This window comes from Schistocerca americana, chromosome 1, assembly GCF_021461395.2.
Source record: "Schistocerca americana isolate TAMUIC-IGC-003095 chromosome 1, iqSchAmer2.1, whole genome shotgun sequence".
In the NCBI taxonomy this organism is placed as follows: Eukaryota; Metazoa; Arthropoda; class Insecta; order Orthoptera; family Acrididae; genus Schistocerca; species Schistocerca americana.
In genome coordinates this window covers 1174289696-1174315015 of record NC_060119.1, presented here as the reverse complement: position 1 = coordinate 1174315015, position 25320 = coordinate 1174289696, and the positions used below count along the sequence as shown (strand labels likewise).

Sequence of the window (25320 nt, the reverse complement as noted above, 5' to 3'; positions counted from 1 at the left end):
TTTTTTTTTATAAGGAATGGCATCATAATTGTCATAGAAGGTGAAACTACTACAGCTAACGAAGTGTTAGGTTAAAAACGGAAGTACCGGAAGAAAAAATAATTTTCGATATAGAATGAAGATACTACAAACGCAATAAGAAACAAGAATTAAATCATCTACAAATATTCAAACCAAACGGATGAAGAAAGAGAGATGTACGGTGAAAAACGAAATGTGGAGTAAAATATTGTAAATTAAGTTCCCCAAGAATCCTGGAACAAATTTACACACATCAAAAAATTTTGTATCACCTCGGTTCCGAGAGTTCCGGAACCTGTACAGAAAATTCGAAGAGAGGTCAACGTAAACATCATTTCTGTCATTTTTATTGCTCATGAAAATCACACATTGCATGTTGTACCAACATACAGCGAGACCTTCAGAGGTGGTAGTTCTGATTGCTGTACACACCGGTACCTCTAATACCCGGTAGCACGTCCTCTTGCATTGATACATGCCTGTATTCGTCGTGGCATGCTATTCACAATTTCATCAAAGCACTGTTGGTCCATACCGTCCCACTCCTAGGCGGCGATTCTGTGTAGTACCCTCAGAATGATTGGTGGGTCACATCGTCTACAAACGGCCCATTTCAATCTATCCCAGGTCTGTTCGATAAGGTTCATGTCTGGAGAACATGCTGGCCACTGCAGTCCAGAGATGTCGTTATCCTGAAGATAGCCACTCACAAGATGTATTCGATGGGGGTGCTAATTGTCGTCCATGAAGACGAACGCCTCGCAAATATGTTGCCGATGTGGTTGCACTATCGTTCGAAACATGGCATTCACGTATCGTACACCCGATACGGCGCCTTCCATGACCACCAGAGACGTAGGTCGGACCCACATAATGCCACCCCAAAACAGCACGGCACCTCCACCTTGCTGCAGTCACTGGACAATGTGTCTAAGGCATTCAGCCTGACCGGGTTGCCTCCAAACACGTCTCTGACGATTGTCTGGTTGAAGGCTTTTGCGACAATCCGCAGTGAAGATAACGTGATGGCACTCCTGAGCGGTCCATTCGGTATGTCGTTGGGCCAATCTGTACTGCACTGCATGGTGTCGTGGTTGTAAAGATGGACTTCACCATGGACATCGTGAGTGAAGCTGCGCATCATGCAGCCTATTGCCCACAGTCAGAGTCGCAACACGACGGCTGTCAGTTTTCTTCCGAGCTATAATCCGTAGGTAGCGGTCGTCCACTGCAGTAGTAGCCCCTGGGTGGCCTGAGCGAGGCATTTCATCAACCGTTTCTGTCTCTCTGTAACTCCTCCATGTCCGGACATCATCACTTTCGTTCACTCCGAGACCCCTGGACACTTCCCTCGTTGAGAGCGCTTCCTGGCACAAAGTAACAAGGCGGACGCTATCGAACTGCGGTATTGACATTCTATAAACGGTTAACTACACTCAACACGAGCCGTGTACCTCCTTCGTAGTAGAATGACTGGAAGTAATCGGCTGTCGGACCCTCTCCGTTAACAGACACTGCTCATGCATGGTTGTTTACATCTTCCGGCGGGTTTAGTGGCATCTCGGAACAGTCAAAGAGACTGTGTTTGTGATACAATACCGACAGTCAACGTCTATCGTAAGGTGTTCTGGGAGCTGGGGTGATGCCACACTTTTTTGATGTGTGTATAAGCACCATTGGGCAACGGCCTTGCCGCAGTGGATACACCGGTTCCCGTCAGATCACCGAAGTTAAGCGCTGTCGGGTGTGGCCGGCACTTGGATGGGTGACCATCCGGGCCGCCATGCGCTGTTGCCATTTATCAGGGTGCAATCAGCCTCGTGATGCCAATTGAGGAGCTACTCGACCGAATAGTAGCGGCTCCGGTCAAAGAAAACCATCATACCGACCGGAAGAGCGGTGTGCTGACCACACGCCCCTCCTATCCGCATCCTCAACCGAGGATGACACGGCGGTCGGATGGTCCCCGTGGCCACATGTGGCCTGATGACGGAGTGTAAAAGCACCATTGAACACGTATATATGGAAGACAAATGATGACTATAGGGTTCTTAAGCATCTACATAGTGAAGAAAGAGATTAAGCAAATATAAATGGAATAGAAGAAGAATAATAGATACAACATTATAGAGATAGCTCCCTGGTAAACACAATATGGAAACGATATGGAAATACGGGCTCCATCACGTTAGATGAATTAGAAATGGCGTTAAGAGAAATGAAGAACAGGACATCTACAGGAGGAGACAGAATTAATGTAGAATTATGATGGAAAAAGGGAATATAAGGTTGAAAATCGTGAAGTTTCTGTTGATAACGAAAAAGTTTTCGACCAGATAATTAGTGAAAATTATGGGAATTCATGATTCAAGGAGGATATCCGAATCCCCTAATTAAAGTGCTAAAATATGTGTATAAAGAGACAATAGTCAGGGAATACATCGGAAATGGAAGGTATAGTGGAAAGATAAAGGAAAATTGTAAGACCTGGTTGTAGTTACTCTCCTATTTTTTGTAGTATTTACATATACACAGAAGATCCAAAGAAACTGGTACACCTGCCTAACATCGTGTCGGACCCCCACGAGCCCGTAGAAGTGTCGCAGCAAGACGTGGCATGTGCTCGACTAATATCTGACGTAGTGCTGGAGAGAACTGACAGTATGAATCCTGCAGGGCTGTCCATAAATCCCTAAGAGTACGGGGGGTCGAGATCTCTACTGAAAAGCACGTTGAAGGGCATCCGAGATATGCTCAATAATGTTCAAGCTTGTGGAGTTTGATTGCTAGTGGAAGTGTTTAAATTCACAAGAGTATTTCTGGATCCACTGTGTAGCAATTCTGGACGTCTGGGGTGTCGCATTGTTCTGCTGGAATTACCCAAGTCCGTCGGAACGCACGATGGACATAAATGGACGCAGGTGTTCAGACAGGATGTTTACGCACGTGTCACCTGTCAGAGTCGTATGTACATTTATTAGGGTCCCATATCACTCCAACTGCACACGGCTCACACCATTACAGAGCCTCCATCATGGATCATGTTGCGTTTAATAGTTCGCACGCTGACACTTGTTGATGGCCCAGCTTTAAAATCTGCAGCAGTTTTAGGGAGTGTTGCACTTCTGTCACGTTGAACGATTCTTTTCAGTTGTAGTTGGTCTCAGTTTTGCAGGAGCGTTTTCCGGCCGCAGCGATGTTGGAGATTTGATTGTTTTATCGGATTCCTGATATTCACGGTATACCCCTGAAACGATCCTACGGGAAAATCCCTACTTCATCGCTACTTCGGAGATGCTGTGTCCAGTCGCTCGTGTGCCTTTTATGACACAGCGTTAAAACTCAGATAAATCTTGATACCCTGCCATTGTAACAGCAGTAACAGATCTAACAGCTGCGCCAGACACTTGTTGTCTTATATAGGCGTTGCGACCGCAGCTCCGTACTCTGCCTGTTTTCATATCTCTATATTTCAATAAGCATGCGTATACAATTTTCTTTGGCGCTTCACTGTGTGATTGGTTGGAGTATCGATATCTAAAATTAACAGAAGCATTTGTACTGTACCATGTTTTTCGCCTAAGACGACGCTATTTGCAGTCATCAGATTATTTTGAGAGAAACTGAAGACGAACTGCACGATATACAAGTTACGCGCGAAATGTAATTTAAAAAATCCCATAACTAAAAAAACAGAAAGAAAAGGGCAGTGGCCTTGAATGGTAAAAATATTGTTAAAGCTAACTTGTAATCTGTGACGCCATAACAGGAAAATTCATGTAGTTCAATGACCTACAAATACATGTCAGCTATAAATATGGAGAGGATTTTAAAGATGAATTACCAATGTTGCAGCAAACTTGCGGTAAAATAAATAGAGGGTTAAAAACTATAAGCAGGGAAGAGAAATGAATGAATTTCTACAACGTAATGACTCTGTCTGCTTTTCTCTATGGCTCTAAACATGGAGGCTGACGAAAGATGATAAAAGTAAGATACAGAAATGAAGTTCTTAAGGTCGACGAGGTATCCTTTGAGATAAAACTGCAATTGAAAGATTAGGGAAGAACTTGGAATACATTCTATGGAAGGAAAAGTTGTTAAGTGTAGTAGTGATTGGAGACAGCATGTTGTGAAGGAGAGAATCCGAAGACTGTCGGACTGTACACAAAAGGGAAGAAGGCAGACAAAGGAAACGACTGTGAGATATATTTTGAACCCGTAACAGGCAGTTTGCCTAATCCATGGAGTGCAGAAGAAGAGGAGAAAGTGAAGAAGAAGAAGAAGAAGGTGATGGTGATGATGATGGTGGTGATGAAGAAGAAGAACAAGAAATCAGTTCTGCGAATAAAATCAGATGAAGTGAATGCTGGGATTGTTCTTTGAAATGCTATAGGCGATTTTCCTCCCTACACTTTCTCAATCCTAGGTAGTCGTCCGTCTTCAGTGCTCTCGCCGCAAAGGGGCGTAAAATCATAATCTTCTTACTTTCAACACTTGTATCAACAGCAAAAGGCACAAATTCTGACTTCTTATTCAAACTAAAAGTTAAATCATTAACTTCATCACCAGTAGTCAATCCTCGACCTAGCTCGAATTCTACCAAACAACCTGTGTTACTTCTCTCCAAGCAGAGGTTGTTGTGTCCCTTTTAATAATACTGTGAGATCCTTGTGTAGCTTTCTGCATCCCTTTTCTTCAATATGAAATCAACGAGGTATATGCAGAATCGTGCACGAATAAAAGTTTTTTTCTTCCTTGGCAGGGTGTCTGACACAGTCATATACCTTCATAATTCGCGGAAGATCCCAACTGGCTACTGCGTCATATACGGATTACTACACTGAAAGGTCAGGACCGGGAGAGAAACTATTATGCCGTGACGCATTTGGATAATATCAGCATACATGATTTCTGTATGATGTCCTTAACTCGCGCTTGGGAGATCTCGAGCTTCACAAAGTTCACTGCAAACCGGGCGAGAATCTAGAGTGTAATGAATTTATGGACACAAGTATTAAATCGAATCTGAATAAGCTAACCGAGCCACAACCGCAGACTGCGTTGGGTTGCGTCGCCAGCACGAGAGGCGAAAGCTCATCAGCTTACACGTTTAAATTGTTTTCAGAGTTATTGCGCGTTCTCCGTGGAGTGGACAGGGTGTGTAAATATGCATAAGCCTGGGATCTGCATTTTAAACGCCCACATGAATTAATGTTGACTCCAAGTTCGTTTAATAAAGGGCTCTCCGGCCATCGCTCGACTTATTCCGTACGTACCCGCTCCATTAAGACTGAAAAACTGTTTCCACAGTCATTTTTCCGGGATACGAATGAATGTTTGAGAAATCTATGTATATGCATGCAGTTGTTGCTTTTGCATCCTGGAGCTCTGTCGAATAGCAGAGAACCGCCAAAGAGATGCGGCACAGCATTGTGGGTATGTCCTACCGGACTTTGCAAAATGTTGATGTCTGTGATTACCATTACGATTCATCATGTTCCTACAGTTACAGTATTGTTCTCTCGATAGCTCGTCAGCTCGCATTTCAAGCTATTGTCGATGGCGTTAGAATATGTTGTGAATATTTTTTCTTCAATTTCTTGATCGCCAACGTTTTGTCACCATCAGACTATTATCACATTTTTAGTGGTGTTAGAGATTGTCACTCATCAGCGTCCAAACGCTTGTAACCACGTGGTTATTTCTTAGCAACGTTTTAATATGTTAAAAATACACAGAGCAACTTGACGCTATATAAATAGACACAACGAATGGAATTGCGGCAGGTTCGAATATTGGAATTACAAAAGGAAAAGTGATAAAATTTCGTCCACTGGTCAGATTAATGATGTAGTATTTTTGTAATAAATCCATTAATTTCTAACCTGAAGATGGCTGGCAGTTGCCCAGTTGATATTTCGTGCTCGATTGTAAATGACGACCGGTTTCTATCCCGAATATTCAAAAAGTATGGTTTGCACTGAGAGGCGGCTAATAGGACTTCATACGTATGAAAGACATATGATAATGAAATATTTGAACATAAAACTAAATTAGAAGCTTCCAATGGATAACGCTTAACGAAAGTAAGAATCTCAGTCGGAGGCAAGGTTTTGGAACAGATTAATGGTTTTCAGTCTATGCTTACAGTTTAAACATAGACAACCGCACACATTTTAACTTCGACTTGAAATCATTCCTTTATTTATACTGCGTAATTAAAATAAACAGATCGCGATATGGCAGTGTAGAGTAGGCGATAATCTTCTATCAAACCATTCCAGTGCTTGCAATATAGTATAAAGCTGTGTATTTCAGACGATATAAAAACAAAAATGAAAAATTCAGGAAGCAGAAATGTGGTTTTTATGCACGATTTTAGAACATACAACAGACGAACCCATCCGAAATGAACGTGAAAAACTCAGATTCTGTTTATAGGACATTTTGGAAGACACCGAAACTCGTCAGATATAAAGAAAAGGCAAAGCTCCGATTCTTGCCCCGATGGATCAATCGTGATCGACCGACCGCCGTGTCATCCTCTACCAACGGCATGATGCGGGTGCTGTATGGCGGGGAATGGAATCACACCGCACACCTGGCCATTGTCAGCCTTTTTTGCTTTTGAGGCGCTGCTTCTCATTCAAGTATCTGCTCAACTGGCATCAAGAGGCTGAGGCCACCTGCTCGAGTACTGTCATCAGGGAAAAGTCCTTGGTGGTAACGGAATCGAACCCAAGCCCTCCGCATAGTTGCCAGCCACGCTGACCGCTGGGCTATTGAGGTTGACTTCTCAGAGATAATGAGAAAACAGTGTCGGACGACAGGGTGCAAATAGATATTCAGCGGTATAGGTACGTTGGGAAATGTAGAAGAGAAAGACTACAGGATAGATGGAATGTAGAACACTTGAATTGCAGAAAGGTCAACCTTTGATGTTGTTGGTGCTCCTGTTACAGAATGAAGTTGATGCATAGGGTGATGTCAGTACAGATTATGCTGGCGGAGATCAGGAGTTGGTGTAGATCACTAGTGTCCAACCTGTGGCCTGCGTGTCCCATGCTATCCAAAGCAATTATCGGTGAGGCCCACGAAGTGAGCGTCTATCACACGATTCCACAAAAATCTGTGTATGTAAAGTTATGATAATCTGAATATTTTCAGATTATTCACTGCCGCCCGTGGTGTGAATGAACCCCAAGAGCTTCGGTCTTGTCACCGGCCAATCCGTCTGACGCGCTTGTCTGTTATCTTACAGTTGCTTCAGTTGCAATTGTGAAACTAGAGGCTTACAGACATCTAGTGAAGTTAACGTATCGAAATACAACGAAATTCTGCGTTATTCCTATACAGTTGTGATGAATAAAGTCGTTCTCCGACGGTAAAATCAATCTTGATGTGGCTTGCAGTTACTGCCAATGTTTACTATTTAACAGTATCGTTATTCTGTTATGACACATTCAATTTGATGTCATGTCAATTGCTACAAGTAATAACCACATTTAAACACGAACGTCTACTATAATAGTGTTTCACGAATTTTTTTTAATTTCGTGTGCGTTTCCGACCCCAGCAGATCATCACTACGAATGATGAGCCTTAATTCAATTCAATTCCTTCCTTCAACGGCCAACGGACTAGCTTCCTATGAGATCTAATCATCGTTAGTTCCAGGTATTTCTCACAATATGGTGATACCGTGTATTTTACGGCAGTAATGTCGCTCAGTCGAGGCAAGGTGTTAAAATGTATTTCATAGCATAATTAATGAAATCAAATAGTTCGTTATATCAAAAGTAAAATCTGTGTCACGATGCCAACTGGATGGCAGATTAAGCATTTCTGGTAGATCTGACTGCTCATTTAGGTGACTTATACAGGCGTCTCCGTGGTGGAAACTGACTTAACATTACAGTGCTTCAAACAATAGACGCGTTCCAAATGAAACTGAAATAGAATTGTTTAGTTTTAAAGAAACACTTGCACACCGGAATTAACTTTAAGGGAAAGACAAAAAACTGAATACACTTCACATACAATTATTTTTATATTTTATTTATTTTTTCCGTTTCGAATGTGGTACATAATGAGATTTACGATAATATGCATACAAATATAAATATTTTTCTTCTCAATGAAGAGTGTTCAAGTCAGTGAACATGTATCCTTTTAAACATAAACGAAATTATTTTTCTGTGTAGAATAATAAAGAGCTGCTACTGAATAGGATGAGCGTTCAGCATGTTCACAATCAGTTTTTGGCCTCGTCAGAATATCCTTGTAGAAGCCTTACTTTTTTGTGAGGGATATATCGCATCATCTTATTGATGGGCAGTTTTTGTTAATTAATGGGTATTTTCTGAGTGTAAGCTTTAGAAGCTGATAACTGCATCTTATCAACATCCTGTTCAGGGATTTTCATTGGTCTGACTATGTTCCTAGGAAGACCTATCGATGTACACGAATGGCACTACAGTTCCTGGTACTTTTCGGCTTTACACGAAGTGTGAAAATTGGCTGATTGCAAAAGACTCTTTTTGTTCTTTAGGAACACTTTTTCCCAAAGACTCTAGACAGCCCATGTTTTTGATAATTTTTTGTCAACCATAGTTTGTAACCTTTGATGTATTAAATTTTCAGCAATGCTACAACAACTCTATCATTTTTTCCGGATTCTGCCATCTTTCTAGCATATTCTCCTGGTGTGTAGACTCGGTCAATTTTTGTCAATGCACTGTTTATGACACCAAAATTTCGATGGATGGAAAGAGTGTCTCATGACCGGAAAGGACTGATTCGCAGATTAGAATCTGCCATTACTTGTTTAAGGAGAAAAGAAACGACTGACGGTGCGATTGGGTTCTTGTAACGTATTCCATGTGAAGAAACGCTACGCTGTCTTATTCTGCTCTGAATATAATCATTCACTTACTGTTGAATGAAGGTATAGACTGCATTTGGGCCTTTCCGGGTCTGTCCTTCACGGTACACAAATACCGGAGTCTTTCCTGCCTTGAGATTATGTATTCCAAATAAATTTATACACAGCAACCAATAATAAAATAATTTGTGAACTGGAATTAATATTAATGGAAAGTTTTACATATTTTCCACAACTATCACGCACACATCAGCTAAATTTGATCAAAGTTCCGTAATATCTTTGATTGAGGCATGGAAATCTTGGTTGGTTGGTTGGTTTGGGGGGGAAGGGACCAAACATCGAGGTCATCGGCCCCATCAGATTAAGAAAGAATGGGGAAGGAAGTCGGCCATGTCCTTTCAAAGAAAATATTCTGGAATTTGCCTGAAGCGATTTTGGAGGATAATGGAAAACCTGAATCAGGATGGCCGGACGAGCGTTTGAACCGTCATCCTCCCGAATGCGAGTCCAGTGAGCTAACCACTACGCCATGACGCTCCCTGGACACTTCGAGCACGCTTCTTGTGAACTTGTAGTTCAGCGATACTGGACATCCTTTCCCTTTCATTCAATCAAGTAGTTCTTAGTTTTACATTTATGTCTTCGCATTTCCAACAAACTTCGGTTTCTGGTGTTTGAAATCAGTACCCATAATTATCTTCGAAATACTTGTGCTAGAAGTATTAGTACTTGTAGTAGTTTCCGTTACATCTGGATGTCATCATCACAAAAATAGTTCTAGTATGTTGTGGCAGTTGGTTGGCTGGTTTGGGGGAGGGTGTGGGGCGGCTGGTGGAAAATTATAATTATTGTTGTTTAAAATGTTCCTATTATTTATGCTGTTGTTTTGCCGTTCTCAACACTGGCTCTCTAACTACAATTTTGGCAACCAGAAAGTGATTAGCAAAACGTGAAGCCTGTGATTAGAATTCCTAGTGCCCACTTCATCTGAGAAATACACTTATAGCTACAGCTTATAGCTCTGAGGAATTAGGAGATTGTCTGGGATTCATAATCAAAAACGATTGTGTAAAAACAATCTCTGTATTCTGAAAGTCACAGATGAAAAAAAAGAATCCACACAATCTGACTAACAGAGCAGTTCAGAGTCTAATGCGCAGATGCAACTATAACTGTCCAAATTAAATGTTTAAGTGAATGCTCGCCATAATTTGATGATAATGTTCATCAAACGCCACGATAAGTAATGGTAGAATGTCTGTCCCGCGGCGGCACGTGAAAATACGACATACGCAAACTGAAGATAGATAATTAAAGTCATCCCAGAATTCACCACTCGAGAGTGATTTCATGGTTACGTGTATCCTGAGTAACTTAATACGGCATCCGAGGCTGTTTATAGCAATGATACCGACGCGGTGCAACTCCTGACACAGATGGTGTGCTATTCAGTGTCTGGAGAGGACTGGGGCCTTGCTTCCTTGCGCAGCGTTCTTATATATAAAGCCGCGGAGCGGACGGCTAAGGGAACGCCTGATCAAATCGGCTCTCCTGACTAGCTGCTGGACTAGTAATGCACCACATTAAGTTATTGAATAAATCATAGCTTCTTTTGCTGATGGCAGATGAAGCTCTCAATTTAAATGCGCATTCAGCACACAGGTAAGGAATCATAAAAGTCTGATGTGGCTAAGTCAATTATTTTGGGCGAGAGAATTAATTTAATTACACTACACACAGTAGATGAGCTCTGAACTTGCCCTTTGGAGATATGCTATCTATATAGTTATTCAATTGAAACTTCTCACATCTTTATGATTATAGCGGATCTCCCTTCTCCTTAAATCTAAACATCCTAGCCTTATTTATTAGCCTACTTAATCTATCTTGCTTCCTTAATTTTTAAGACAAAAACCAGAGAATCATGAATTTCCACTAAAATTTTAATTTGTGAAATCCAAAGTACTGTTTCTATTAAATAATTATGAAAAAGGAATCTAAATATAAATTTTTAAGTCTCTAGCTCTTTTCTGTTGCGCCAATGATTTTTACAGAAAAACGTCCAAATTTCGAAAATGGTTAAAGTTATTGAACTGACATTCAACACATATTGATTTAGTATTACTCCTGACATTCTAGAACCGTTTCAAGTTATTTACTTGATTTTTAAAGTATTGCTCAACATTTATGACGTCAGAGCTAGTTACAGCGGACTGGCTGGCACACAATGGAAAGACTGACGTGAATTTATTACGGCGTGAGTAGGCTGCTTCCCTACAAGGGGACCAAACAGCGGCGTCATCGGTCCCAGGCCATTTCTTCGCAGAATGTGTATTTAAAGGTAAAATACATGCTGAGCATAATAACTCAATTCTGCTAAATTGTAGAGAAGTGCCCCTTAAAAAACAAACGATTCAATTATGAGAAGTACAAGTAAATGCAAAGATGTTTTTTTCATTTCACTACTCTAGCCAGACACAATACTAAAGGCAGAATAAAAAACACACCATACATTTAGATATCATGAAAGAGTTTAAAAATCGGTTTTACGATTTTAGAGCGAATAATAAAAATGTGTGTATTTTTACGACACCTTTTACAAACAGTATAGATGCGTTGCCAGAAGGTTTTCAGGTGGAATGCACAGAGTTGCAGTCTGACATCCAACAAAAAAATACTGATCCTTTAGTTTTGCTATACGTTTACGAATCGTACCTGACCAAAGACCAATATCCCTTGTTTGACAGTCATGAGATATGTATTTAATCTTTGTTTTGAAGCACGTACGTTTGTGAATTGTTGTTGTAAAGAGCAAATCATGCAATGAGTACGAATGGAACCAAAATCTCTGATGAACATTTTGAGAATTGCAATCATTTCGCTCGAACGTAATAGTGGTCTATTAGTATTCCTAGTACGAATTCAAATGTCAGATTAATTTTGTAATTTGTAATTACTGGTACATAAGATTATTAAGAAAAATCTGGTATTTAAAATGACAAATTAATTCTATGTCGCTATTAGAATAACGAATAATTATAAAATCTAAATTACTCTGACAGATTACATTTTTTTCAATGGTTGTAGTTGATGTTAAGTATGGTACTAGGTGCTCAAAAAGACTCTTCTTCCAATGCGGCCCAGGTAAGATAAAAGGTTAGACATCCATAGTGTAAATAATGGAGATGGTGATCATGTTGTTACTGCACGTGAGGATATGGTTTTATGGTGGTCATGATGTCAACTATGTTACTATTGTTGTGGTTGTTGTTATTGTTGATAGTGATGATGTTCATGTTGATGATGATGAGGAAATTGATGATGGAGATAATGATGCTGAAGTTGGTGATGATGATGAAAATGCAAGTAATGGTGATGGTGGTGATAAAGATGATGGTGCTTTCTGACTGATTATTTGGAGGACGGTGACGACTACAGTTGTGATAGTGTTGTTCCTGATGATGGTGATGATGATGCCCACGATGTAGAAATTCAGCGCAGCTGTCCGTCCATCCAGAAACGAAGTAGGGCGACTGTATTAATTGAAATAAGTTACACTTTGTGTCTTTGTGTGCTGTAACAAACCTCACTGCCCACATTTTATTTTGTTTACTTTCTCCAACTGTGGTGCAGTGTCATACAGCTGAGATATACATCTGCTGCTAAGAGGATCCGGGGATGGGCTGTGCACCAGGCTTGCGTTTTTCTTGGAGACAGAGGCAGCACAGGAGATTTTCCCGTCTGATCCGAGACGATGAGGAATGGCCGGCCCAGGTTGTGGAAACCGTGCAGTGGCTCGTGGGCGGAAGCCGGACGCCGGCCGTCGGAACACAAATACGCCGCCTAGCGTGTCTGTTGCCTCACCAAACAAGTCACGCCGCACGGAGCTCGCCCCCACACAGACTCACACTAGGCCGACCCGAGGCTCCTCCTTCCGCAACTCATCCTGTTATACCATAACGTTCTACCGCGAATGTTACACACAAGTAGGAGAAAGTTCGCAGTTGTTCCTTGGGAAAACAGCCGTGTCTACAACCAGCTGTTTTCGTTACTCTTTATCTCTCACTCGCGATCCTGAGTGCATTGCCACAAATTACTACAAGAATTTGAACAAAAAATTGTACTGACGTTATGAAAATGAATATCCCAGTTGGTATGTTTGTAAATAGCTTGTTTTCCTTTTTTTTTTTTTTTTTTTTTGAAAAGAAAGGAGAAAAAACCTGGCCTGCCACAATGATGGTGGTAGCACTACCCTCAAAAGTAACACACAGCCGTCTGTGATGTAAACACGATGACCGCTATCACGGTTTGTTGTTCAGGACTTGTAATCTGTAGTGCAATCAAGCTTTGGACGTACTCCGCATACTTCGATACCGTTGGGTATCGGTAATTTCATTTTACAAATTTACATGTTCTTATACAATTATACCCACTGTTATTCTTTATTTCATTCCTATTTTTATCTTATACGTTTAGAATAAACTTCGAAGACCAAAGAAAAATTACGTTAATATGAATTTGCGAAGGTTTTCTAAATAGTTACTATTTAATATCTTATAACGATATGAACGTCTCTGCTTTGCACGCTATCTTCGCAGTTCTTCTTTTTGAGGACTTGCCTGAAGGTGTAGAATAATGGAGACAGTGTTCTGTCTTGTCCTAGAAAGTAGTTATTGCAGTTGGAATACATGCTCTTGGAACCGAATGAAAGCTATATTTCCTGGTTCCGATGGTTCAAGAGTTAAATGACAACAACTCCAAAGCGGCGATATAGATTCATGAGACATTCAGAATCCCGGCATCGGTGGTTCTTCTTCGTACAAAGCAGACTTGAGGCTTTGTCATACCACCACAAGAAAACTCCGAAGCCAACTTCAAGATACTCATCGAAGTAAAAACTATATTTTAGTAAAATGAATGCAGTCTTTAATGCATCTCCGTGCGAAACAATGACAAACGTTCGTTCTGTCATCAGGTCATTCTGTAACCAGTGTGGAAACCGTATATTACAAATCGAAGATGGGGAGTTACTCATATCAAGAACTTACAGTAATAAAATTAAAGTTGTTGTAGCAGTGTACAATATCCGAAATGGCAAAATAACTTACCAAGGAAATTTTCCCAGAAAACGCACATTTAAGAGGATTAAATGGCTCGCCATCTATAGAAATCAATATCCATCAGTCAGCTTGGCTTGTGACAGCCATATCTCAGTGAATCGAGTGTGGTGGCTCATCACTGGACGACCAGATGACTCCCGACAATAAAAACCATTTGTAAACAATTCGCCATTATGACTACGAATCTCTTCCAATGAATCATCTGGCGCAGTACTCCAGGTCACACTTCCTACGCTTTGTGGTGTTCATGAATAAAGCATGCATCAAATGTCGTGGTTTTTTCTATTGCCGCAATTAGCATTCCAGCAGTGATAAAACCCATACACAACGCTCGCCCACATATGAATAGCAAGGATTCTGTACCACTTTTCACATTGAAATTGTACACGATCCACTAATTTGCTGTCAGCACTATTGAGTATCACTTGGCATTAGGTGTTATTGGAGATGTGTCCCAGCGTCTCTCGTTTCCTGCTACTGAATGTGGTTTAAAGAGCGGCAATGCATCATTCCAATACGATATTAACGTCCGTGTGCATTCAAAGAATAGATACATTCATTGTGGGCGTGGACAGTGAGATGGAGGCCCTGTCGCGTACAGTCATGTACACAAGATCTTGCCTGTTACCGTTTCTTTCAGTTTGACTGCAAGTGGTTGGTGGGCTATTAGTTGCCTGAATATGCAACAGGCAACAGTGATATTAAAGAAATATACTGGAACGGATGGCAATTCAACGTATGGAGACGCCAGTGATTGTTCAAATGTTGTTTCAAGAATGGTTTATTTCCACTTTAGTCATACACAATTTCAACGATAAATTAGTGGTTTCGGTTGCCACCGACCATGCTCAGATCACAAGAATAAAATTCAATCCAAAACGCCAGAGAAGCCCCACGATCAGTCAGTTGGTTCCTTCTTATGATGTGAAGACGGTCAATGATAGCCATAACCTGGAATGCTTTGTTGAAAGTATAGCGTGTGATCTAGCTATTAAATAAACTATTTCTGTAATAATAGGTCTATTAAGAGTGGTGGCCATTATTCTGAACTGAGCTTAACATTTTACTATGAGGTGTAAACGATTTACGAGAAAGAAAAACTAAATGTTTTATTCCAATCACTAGTGCTTCATCTTAAAGTACTGACTTTAGGACTGTCTGTCATGTCTCTATCAACCGAGTTGACAAACGTCATGGTACAACGATATGTATACATAGAGATGGCGTTAGTATCCCGTTCACAAGGTATAAAAAGGGCAGTCATCTGGAGGAGCTGTTGTTTGTTCTCAGGTGATTCATGTGAAAACGTTTCCTACGTCATTATGGCAACACGACGGGTTTAAACGGGGAGCAGTAGTTGGAGCTAGACGCATGGGATACTCTATTTCGGAAATCGTTAAGAAATTCAATATTCCGTGATCTACAGTGTCAATAATGTACAGAAAATACCAAATTTCAGGCATTATCTTTCATCACAGACAACGTAGTGGTCGACAGCTGACACCAGCGGCATTTGAGTAGAGGAGTCAGTACTAACAGACAAGCAATACTGCTTGAAATACCCGCAGAAATCAACGTGGGACGAACGATGAACGTATCCGTTAGGAGAGTGCGGCAGAAATTGGCGTTAATGGTCTGTGGCAGCAGACGACCGAGCAACAGCAGGCAATCGCCTGCTGCGACTTCCCGGGCTCGTGACCATATCGGCTGGCCTGGTTATATGAGTCCCGCTTTCAGTTAGTAACAGCTGATGGTAAAGTTACGGTATGGCGCAGGCCCCACGAATCCATGGATCCATCTTGTCAACAAGGCAATGCCCAAGCTTGTGGTGGCTCTATGATGGTGTGGATTGTGTTTGTATACAATGCACTTCGTCCTCTGGTACAACTTTAGCGATCATTGACTGGAAATGGTCATGTTCCACCACTTGGAGATCATTTGCAATCATTAATGGACCTCATTTTCTCTTGTCAATGCGCCATGTCACCGGGTCATAATTGTTTGTGACTGGGTTGCAGAACATCTAAAATTCTGCGTGGTGTCTGTTTTTTCTATATCTTGTCTCCCTACCACTTTCGCGCAACGACGCTCTGAGCGTGTTTTTTAGGGAATTGACTAGTTTGAACCTGGGACCTGTAGAATTCAGAAGAGTTCAGTGAGACTAGCGATGATATAACCAAATACTTAATGATTTCAGCGACAGCTCCACTGCAGCCCCTGTAAAAGAATCTTAATACTAACTAAATTTAGTGGAAGGGGTTGAAGGCTTTCCTATTTTTAGTTAGCTGGTAAAATAACGTCGAAAAAGCAGTTAAGTTTACCATTGGAAATTTTATTCTACTCAGTAAACATTGTTTATAAATTGCACTATTGATAAAAGGAAATGTTTCAATGCAGGATGGTAAAAACCAACTGCGTTCAACAAAAATGTGAACGAATATTCCCTGAATGGGTTTCCAAGTTCTACAATGGATCGAAGGATGACCTATGCCATATCACATCTATAATCTAGGTTTAAATTAAGTTTCACTAAAGAGAAAACTATCAAAATGGTCTACAGTGACCCTCAATTATCTTTAATTACTTATCTAACTTGTAGTAAATTACAGTGGCTGATATGGCTTCTCAATAACTGTATAACTGAAAAATCATCGCATTTCAGATTTTTACTTCAAGTGGCAAATGTGAACACCATGAGCTTTAATTGACGATCGACACTAGTATTACGCAAAAAGGGGGTGTAACAGATGAGACTTCAGCAGTTCTGAGTGAAGCTTTATGCGCTGTTGTGCGGCATCGCGTGCGTTCATTACCTTGTTGGTGTTCGTCAGGGGGCGGCGGACAGCACAACTCTGCTGACCTCGCCGTCTCGGAAGCAACTCTCCCCTAACTTCTCCTTACTACAATTTACCGACGTTGGTTTAAAAAAGCTATCTGGCTGTGTTTTCATCTGACCAATCAGGGTCTCAATGTTAACCTTAAGCTCCGCCTATAAAAATTCTGTCTATCCAATGAGAAACGTTATACTTTTCGTGGTGGGGCAATGTTTTTAAAGTTTACAACGTAACAGAGACGCGAAAAAGTCTCATGCTAAAACTTGCAGCTGGTGTGGTCCTTTTAGTGTTATCGTAAGATCTATACTGTTCTTCTGGAGGGCTCTAGCTTTTAACATGGGCTGGGGGATGGCCCTGACGTAACAGAGGCGCGAAAAAGTCTCATGCTAAAACTTGCGGCTGGGGTGTGGTCATAGCGGTTAGCTGGCGACGTGGGTGTCCGTCCCTTATCGTAGGGCCTTCCAGCTTAACACGGTTCTGCTCTCGGCTTCTGTTCTCGTTTCTCCCCTCGGAACTGCGTCTGTCTCACAGTGGGAAGGTATGACATGCATTTAGGCATTCTTGTATTAGTCTGTGGTATTCCATTTGCTCACTCGTTACGCGTATTTCTTTGGTTAATTTAATGCCACGATTTATTTGGAGCTATGTGACATACTACTGGATTTGCTTATCATGTCAGGGTTTTCATGGAAGGTGTTGGATTTGCCTGACACCTTACAAACAATTCGAGCGAATGTTTTTGCCTCTCATATCGCCTAACGTGAAACCCATCGAGAATTGTAGGGAAAGAATCTAGAGATTGGTTCGTGCACAAAATCTTGCACAAGCAATACTTAGGCAATTGTGGACGGATAACGAGGCAGCACGGCCCAGTATTTATTAAGGGGACTTTCAACGAGTTATTGAGACCATACGACGTCGAGTTGCTGCAACAAGCCGGGCAAAAGGAAGTCCGACAAGTTATTAAGAGGTAACCCATGACTTTTGTCCCCTCCGTGTATTGATACTGAAATTTCGGCACGAGTATATGCTGTCCCATCCAGTTACGACGTAACAGTGACAATTCGGTATGTATTGACAGTTGATTATCTATCTTCCATAAAAAGCCACTGACAAGCAGGCAGTATTGTAGACGCCTTCTTCAGTCTACATAAGTTCAAAAAAATGTTTCGTTGACTACGTATTCAGGAGATGCTCTATTCAAACTGTTGTACTGCCTTTCTGATTGAGGTAGCCTATGCTTTATCTGTATTGTGCAGCACTTGGTTGCTCTTTGCTGGATCACGTATACAAATCTCTTGTTCACAGGCCAGAGGTGCTAGGTCGTAGATATGTTAGGGCCGTGGCGTGTACGAACAAAATGTATTTCACCCATGACGTTGTCGGCAAGGATCACATGAGCACTGAAGAAATATTTACAAATCCTCGTTCAGCCATTCTTATTTCTATTCCACGTACTTCACCCAGACGCTTAGTGGGATGGCTCTTCTGACACTGAAATGCCTGTTTTTTTCTGCCACCTTGTCGAATACAACAATGTGATTTATTAGACTGTAGTTTCTAACCACCTTCGTTACGGTAAATTTGGAAATTCATTTAAGTTCACACTTTTCTATTACTTACATGTTACTCTCCCTCGACACGTTAACGAGTGACGTCTTTTAGATGTTATAGAAACAGCATGAAAGCGTAGCGGGATGGATTTATTCCCTTGTTAAGTGTGTTTGATGTAGTTACGGAATACAAGAACGGAAGATTAACATACTTTCTGGCAGATTAAATTTGCCGGAATGATACTCGAACCCCCAACCTTGGCTTTCATGGACAGTGTTCTTGCCAACTCAGCTTCTTCGCAAGGACTCATCTTCATATCTCTACTACTATCTGTACGTGTCTCCTACTTTCCAAATTGTTCGGGAGATCTACTTCATACCATGCGGTACGAGCACTTCTGCAGGGAAGAATACTGTACAGAGATGACCTGGCCACAGACTAGGTATTTGTTTCCAGACCGGAAACACTCTGCAATGGAGTATGTGCTGCATTTAAACCTTGTGGCAACATATCGGACAAGGACTGAACCCAGTAATTTGTCAGAGCTAGTCCAGAAAGATAGGCATGAAGGTTTCTGTGAAGTTTTCAAAATATAGGTGATGTGGCAACAGAAATAGGCATGAGCGTCGACAGAAATCTGTACAAGAGGACGAAAGATTCCCAAACTGCTATTTTTGTAACATATAATTTGAAGCATTGCTGTTGATTTTAACCTAAAACTAAACTAAACTCCTCCCCAACAGGCCATGAAGGCCCAACGGTACTGACCGGCCGGCGTGTCGTCCTTACCTGAGAGGCGTCACTGGATGCGGATGTGGAGTGGCATATGGTCAGCACACCGCTCTCCCGGTCGTATGTAAGTTTCCGAGACCGGAACCGCTACTTCCCAATCAAGTACCTCCTCAGATTGCCTCACCAGGGCTGAGTGCACCCCGCTTGCCAACAGCGCTCGGCAGACCGGATGGTCACCCATCCAAGTGCTAGCCCAGCCCGACAGGGCTTAACTTCGGTGATCTGATGGGAACCGGTGTTACCACTGCGGCAAGGCCGTTGGCGATTTTTAACTAAAATAATTAGTAAAAATTCCATTGGTTAATACTCATCGGATTGAAGGAACAGAAAGTAAACTCTATAAACGCTTATGCAACCTACGTGTATAACACTGATTGCTTAACAACACATGTGATCGTGTTGATGGGTTTATTAAATAATTTCTGTACCTTCCGTATTTTAAATTTGACTGGCAGGATTACAGTTTAATAAAATGTGCCAGGGAACCTACATTTTTTGCCATGCTTAGGTAAAGAATAAATGGGCCAGTATACTCCCGAAACAATCGACTGTTAGCAGCCTAGGATTGAAGCAAGAAGAGTATGAGTCTGCTCCCCCTCATTACCCCCTCACCCCTCCAGTTCCCACCCCACCCTCTTCCCTTCCTCGTACAGTTTCACACATTATCGTGCAGCCATGTCAGGTGGGCTGCTAAATACCTAATTCTACGACAGTGTGAAGTGATTATTTCCCCTGTCTTGATGTTTCAGTTTTGTCCTTCTCATCTGTAGCACAGAGAATTATATTTTCTCTTTTAGAATGATGCACTTTGATCTATAGATTAGGTACAAATGAACACAGTTACAGATAGCAAGGCAGTGATGTTCAGAGTCCGCTACAGTCTCTTTGCTATTGAATGTGGTCTCATCAAGTCGTGACGGGTCTGCATTGACCACAAGTAAATGGTAAATCACTGTCGTCACATAGTAGCGCACCACGAGGATTGTGTTTCGCTGCGTGGATTTGGGACCTCTCCTGGGCAGTTATACTACACCCTTGATAATTCTGTGCAGGGAATATGTCCCCGAAATTCGCACGTCAGCGTGTTGGCTTGGTCCCTTTCTAAGGCTCGATAAAGACAGTTTAGGAAGCATTTTCACAATGTTTTAAAAATCTTCGCTTCCGACTTGAATAAAGGACTATGTCGAAGTAACGGCCACGGCCACGGCGTAACCTGTGAACACTCTGTGTGAGAATTCTGCACCCCATATTCCAGAAGAAGGCAAGAGAATGTTCTGTTCTCCCCACCCACTCTCTCCACCCCCCCCCCCCCCCCAACCTTCTAAACGTCTATGGTCCAATAGTTAACAGCACTGCGAAGGACATGCATAGTTCCTGAATCTCACTCACAGTTTTAACGCAGAAAAAAGTTTAACAACAGCGCACAGCCTGCTCTGGACGTAAGCATTCATTCTGGAAAGAACATTAGAGATGTAGCTTCCAACGACTGCGAGGTGATCAGGGTCAGGTACCGGTTTGGATACAGAAGAATGGAAAAGGAAATTGGGAATCTACTATTCAAGGGAATCATATTTGCTTTCGTCTTAATAAATTAAGGAAATCACAAAAACTGATTTATGGATGGCAGAGTGGAGGACTGCATTGCGTGCCTCTAGAACGAGAGTCCGGTTCTCTAACCATAATGGAAACGATTTGCCAGAGAAAAGGATTCTGTGGTCACCACATACTGCAGAATACATCTTAAAATTTATTCATGAAATCCTGTTGAGATAACGACGAACTGTGAAAGAAAGAATGTCAGTGTATGTTGAGCAGAGATAAATGCGAGCGGTCCATAGTCTGACATATTTTAGCCGTTACATCCACACTATATTAGGAAAGATGTTCTCCTTCACATCATGTATAAGAGCACTAAATGCTTTCCTTCTAAACAATAAAATGAAAGATGTTGTCCTTCACATCATACTGTATCAGATACTCAATCCTTTCATTCTAAAACGTAAATAGCAATGTATTAAGAGAACATGGAATGTTAACACAGAGATCTCGCTCCTTACTTTTATCCTGCTTCTTAAATTTTTCCGTGGGTCATTGTATCTTTGCTGTGGAAGTTCAAGAGTAAAGAGGAAAACCTGCTTGACAGCCTTATGCAGTTTTAGATTCTAGCACTTCTTATTTGATATTCGATTCATATTTTTTCCTTTTGGTTTATCGTAGGTTATCGTGTGTCTTTCGCCTACAGTGTATTCCTATTTTCCTGAGGATTTCAAGACTGCACCGCAGTTCACGTTCTCAAGCGGGTTCTTGTGTAAACACTTGTTACTTTCTTGATTTATTTAAAATCCGTGCTGCATTTTCACTCGTAACATCATTTCTTCCAGGTACCTTCAAGTACGTAAAAAGCAAACGTCGTTTACTTAAAGAGCCTCAATGTTCCTTTCTAATTTCCTCTGTTCACTTGGACATGTTCTGGGAGGAAACTGTATCACACCTGGGTGTGTAATAGATAGCTGTAACGTTTATGGCTCTTGCTGTAATTACTGTTTTATTGTATCTTACTTGTTGTAGCAGCATGCGACGTTACGAAATGTACTGATCGGTGTTTCACCAAGGGACGTTGTCATGTGTCGATTAGCTCAAGGCATTAAGAGCTTCAACTTTTAACTACCTAGAACAAGTGGAGCATGCTAAGCCCAGGTTGGCTGCTGCGGTACGAGTTGAGTGTCCGGACTTGTTCCTCCACATTATTTATTAATTAAATGATATGCCAAATGAGGACTAGCAAGAACGCATAAATTTCGCTTCAGTGAACACATTAGTAAAATTATTCTGAGCTATTGACCGCACTGTCAAAATACAAAACTGTACGACATTATGGCCATTATTGCAAGTGGCCTTCCTCAGAGCTTTGTGCTGAGCTGTAACAGTGACAACAGCCGCGGAAACTATTGCTTACATTAAGACATACTCATTAAAATAATCTGATTCTAAAATCTGTAAAACAAGAAGAGAAATGGACAGCCCCTGTCACTTCACTGGTTGTTGGGATGTCACAAACGATGCCCCTGTAAGAAGAACTGCCACTTTCAATAGGTTCCATCGTTAGATCTTAGGAATTCTGAAGACTTAATTAAAAATTGTTGACTACCGTTTGTAGTTGAATTATAGTGCAACGGCGGATGACCTCAATATTCGTCGTCCCTCTTACCCTCAGTGTGTGGACGTGTCCAAACACCCCCCCCCCCCCCCGCCCACACACACACACAAATAAAGTTATTATTGAAAAAGGCTAAAAGATATTTCGTCTACATCATCTACATTCACATAAAACGAAATAACACCTAAAACTTTCTATGCCTATCACTTGGCTTATCTTATTACAGTGTCCATTTCTGCCATTGTAGATGGGTGTCAAAGTAATACTTTTGCATTCGGCGGATAAAGCATGTGACGGAAAGTTTCGGGAAAGATCTCGCAGCAACATACACGCATTTGCTTTAATGATCACCACTCCCAGTCGCGTATCACATCCGTGACACTCTCTGGCCTATTTCGTAAAAATGCAAGCCGAGGTGCTATTCTTTGAACTCTTTCGATGTCTTCAACCCTATAAGGTAAGCAGGCAGATGGTACCAGGCAGAAATACTCTGGTACAAGATGGACAAGCGTGGTGTAGGCACTGTGATTAGTATACCTGTTGCCCCTTACAGGACTTCTGCCAGTAGAACGCAGTGTCTTATTCGATTACCTCACAACGCTTATGGAGTGATGGTTACAATTTAAGGTGTTCGTAATTGTAATCCCTACGTGCTTAGTTGAATCAGCAACCTTTAAATATGTGTGATCTGTGTTGTAAACGAATATTCTCTTAGTACTTATGCAGAGGACCTCAAACTTCTTGTTGTTCTGGTTTCATTGCTACTGTTCACAACCATGGAGATATCCTGTATACGGTGGTCTAGCGGTTCTAGGCGCTCAGTCAGGAATCGCGCGACTGCTACGGTCGCAGGTTCGAATCCTGCCTCGGGCATGGATGTGTGTGATGTCCTTAGGTTAGTTAGGTTTAAGTAGTTCTAAGTTCTAGGGGACTGATGACCACAGATGTTAAGTTCCATAGTGCTCAGAGCTATTTGAACCATTTTTTATCCTGTATAAATAATTTTGTTATTCGTACTGATCATCTGATGCCTTTACTACGTAGTAAACGACACATCTGATGCAAACCATCTAAGAGGGCTTTTCACATTGATTCCCAAATAGTTTATATACAAGGGTTGGTCAAAAAGTTTTCGTTTGAGGGTATGTGCAACATGTACGTGTGCATGGGGAACAAATCCCATAGTGATGTCGGGGTAAATGCGCAGGAAACGGTGGCGTTTTGTAGCACATGTGTTTCGGGACGATTTTCTCAACTAATCACCAATACCGTGGACTTACAGATCTGTGTCGTGTGTGTTCACTATGTTCCTATGCTATTAGCGCCAGGTTTGCGTACTGTCACGTTGTGTGGCACCACTTTCTGCAATTATCCTTAATTTATGAGCGTGAATGTAGAATGAACCATGTGTATGGGACAGAATGTGTGTCGAAAACCACCTTTGTGGAATAGTGAGCCAAGGGGTGCTGCTGCTTGAAAATAATGCACGACCCAATACACCAAATTGCGTAACGCAGAAGTTTCGCCAAATCAAGAGGGAGACACTCGAGCCCCTGTCCTGTGGTCCTCACGAGACTATCACGCCTTTGACCTTTTAAAAAGTCTCCGAGGGTCAAAGAATCGTGTCGGACGAGTGTGTGCTACAGGGAATTACCGACTTCTTGTTACAGCAGGACACGGTGTTTTTATCTTCAACCTGGTGCGTCGGCCGGACGATTGCCTCAATGCTCAGGGCGATTTGGCCTTACTGCCATACCGATTCTGGATTGTATGGCCATCAAAAAAAAAAACTTTCTGATCGCCTCTCATAAATCAGAAAGAGCAGACAGCCTATGACGCATCCTTCAGGAACGCCGGATAGCACTTTTTTTCACTTGATAGCTTTCCGTTTATTGCGACTTTCTCACAGGATATCACGAAACCAGTCGCGCAACTATGAAAAACGCTCAGGCAACTCCAGTATGTAAGACGGTGAAAGAACCGACCATCAGAATTAGACCAGTATCCCTTACTTCTCTTTGTTGTAGATCCTTAAACATATTCTCAGCTCGAATATAATAAATTTTCTCGAGACTGGAAAGCTCATGTCCACGAATCAGCAAGGTTTTAGAAAGCATCAGTCCGGTGAAACTCAACTTGCCCTATTCTCACATGATATACTGCGAACAATGGATGAAGGTTCAAATGGCTCTGAGCACTATGGGACTTAACACATGAGGTCATCAGTCCCCTAAGAACTACGTAAACCTAACGAACCTGAGGGCATCACACACATCCGTGCCGGCCGCAGGATTCGAACCACCGACAGTAGTGGTCGCCCGGTTCCAGACTGAAACGCCTAGAAGCGCTCGGTCACAGCAGCCGGCATGGATGGAGAGCAACAAGCACTTTCCTTTATTCTAAATTTCCAGAAGGCATTTGACACAGTATCCTACGCTTGCAGTACGAGCGTACGTATGTGCAACTGGCTTGAAGATTTCTTAAATAATAAAGCCCAGTATGTTGTAACCGACTGCGAGTGTTCGTCAGAGACAAGGGTATCGTCAGGAGTTTCCCAGGGAAACTGCTGTTATTATCTATACATGTAAATGATTTGGTGGACAGGGCGAACAGCATTCTATGGTTCCAGAAAGAGATTTTCACTCTGCAGCGGAGTGTGCGCTGACATGAAACTGCCTGGCATATTAAAATTGTGCGCCGGACCGAGACTCGAACTCGGGACCTTTGCCTTTCGCGGGCAAGTGCTCTAACATCTTTTTTTAAAATCTTATTTTGTTCGTATTTCTTTAGTTTCTTATATCTGATCGGGGCGGACGTCGAAAGACACCCATTTCAGTTCGTTGTTGATCCATTAACTCAGTTTTTTTATTACAGAGGGCAGCTAGCCCTCTGACCAAACACGCTGAGTTACCGTGCCGGCGACCAGCTGAGCTACCCAAGCACGACTCACGC

General features: G+C 41.8%; 1 protein-coding gene and 2 pseudogenes across 1 annotated transcript in view; 1 reads left to right on the top strand and 2 right to left on the bottom strand.

Moving 5' to 3' along the window:
• Window positions 1-25320, bottom strand: part of LOC124597840 (glutamate receptor ionotropic, kainate 2) — a 1390744-nt gene that overhangs the window by 1362292 nt on the left and 3132 nt on the right. The window lies entirely within an intron of this gene.
• Window positions 1701-1818, top strand: LOC124557691 (annotated as a pseudogene).
• LOC124556137 lies at window positions 19357-19474 on the bottom strand (annotated as a pseudogene).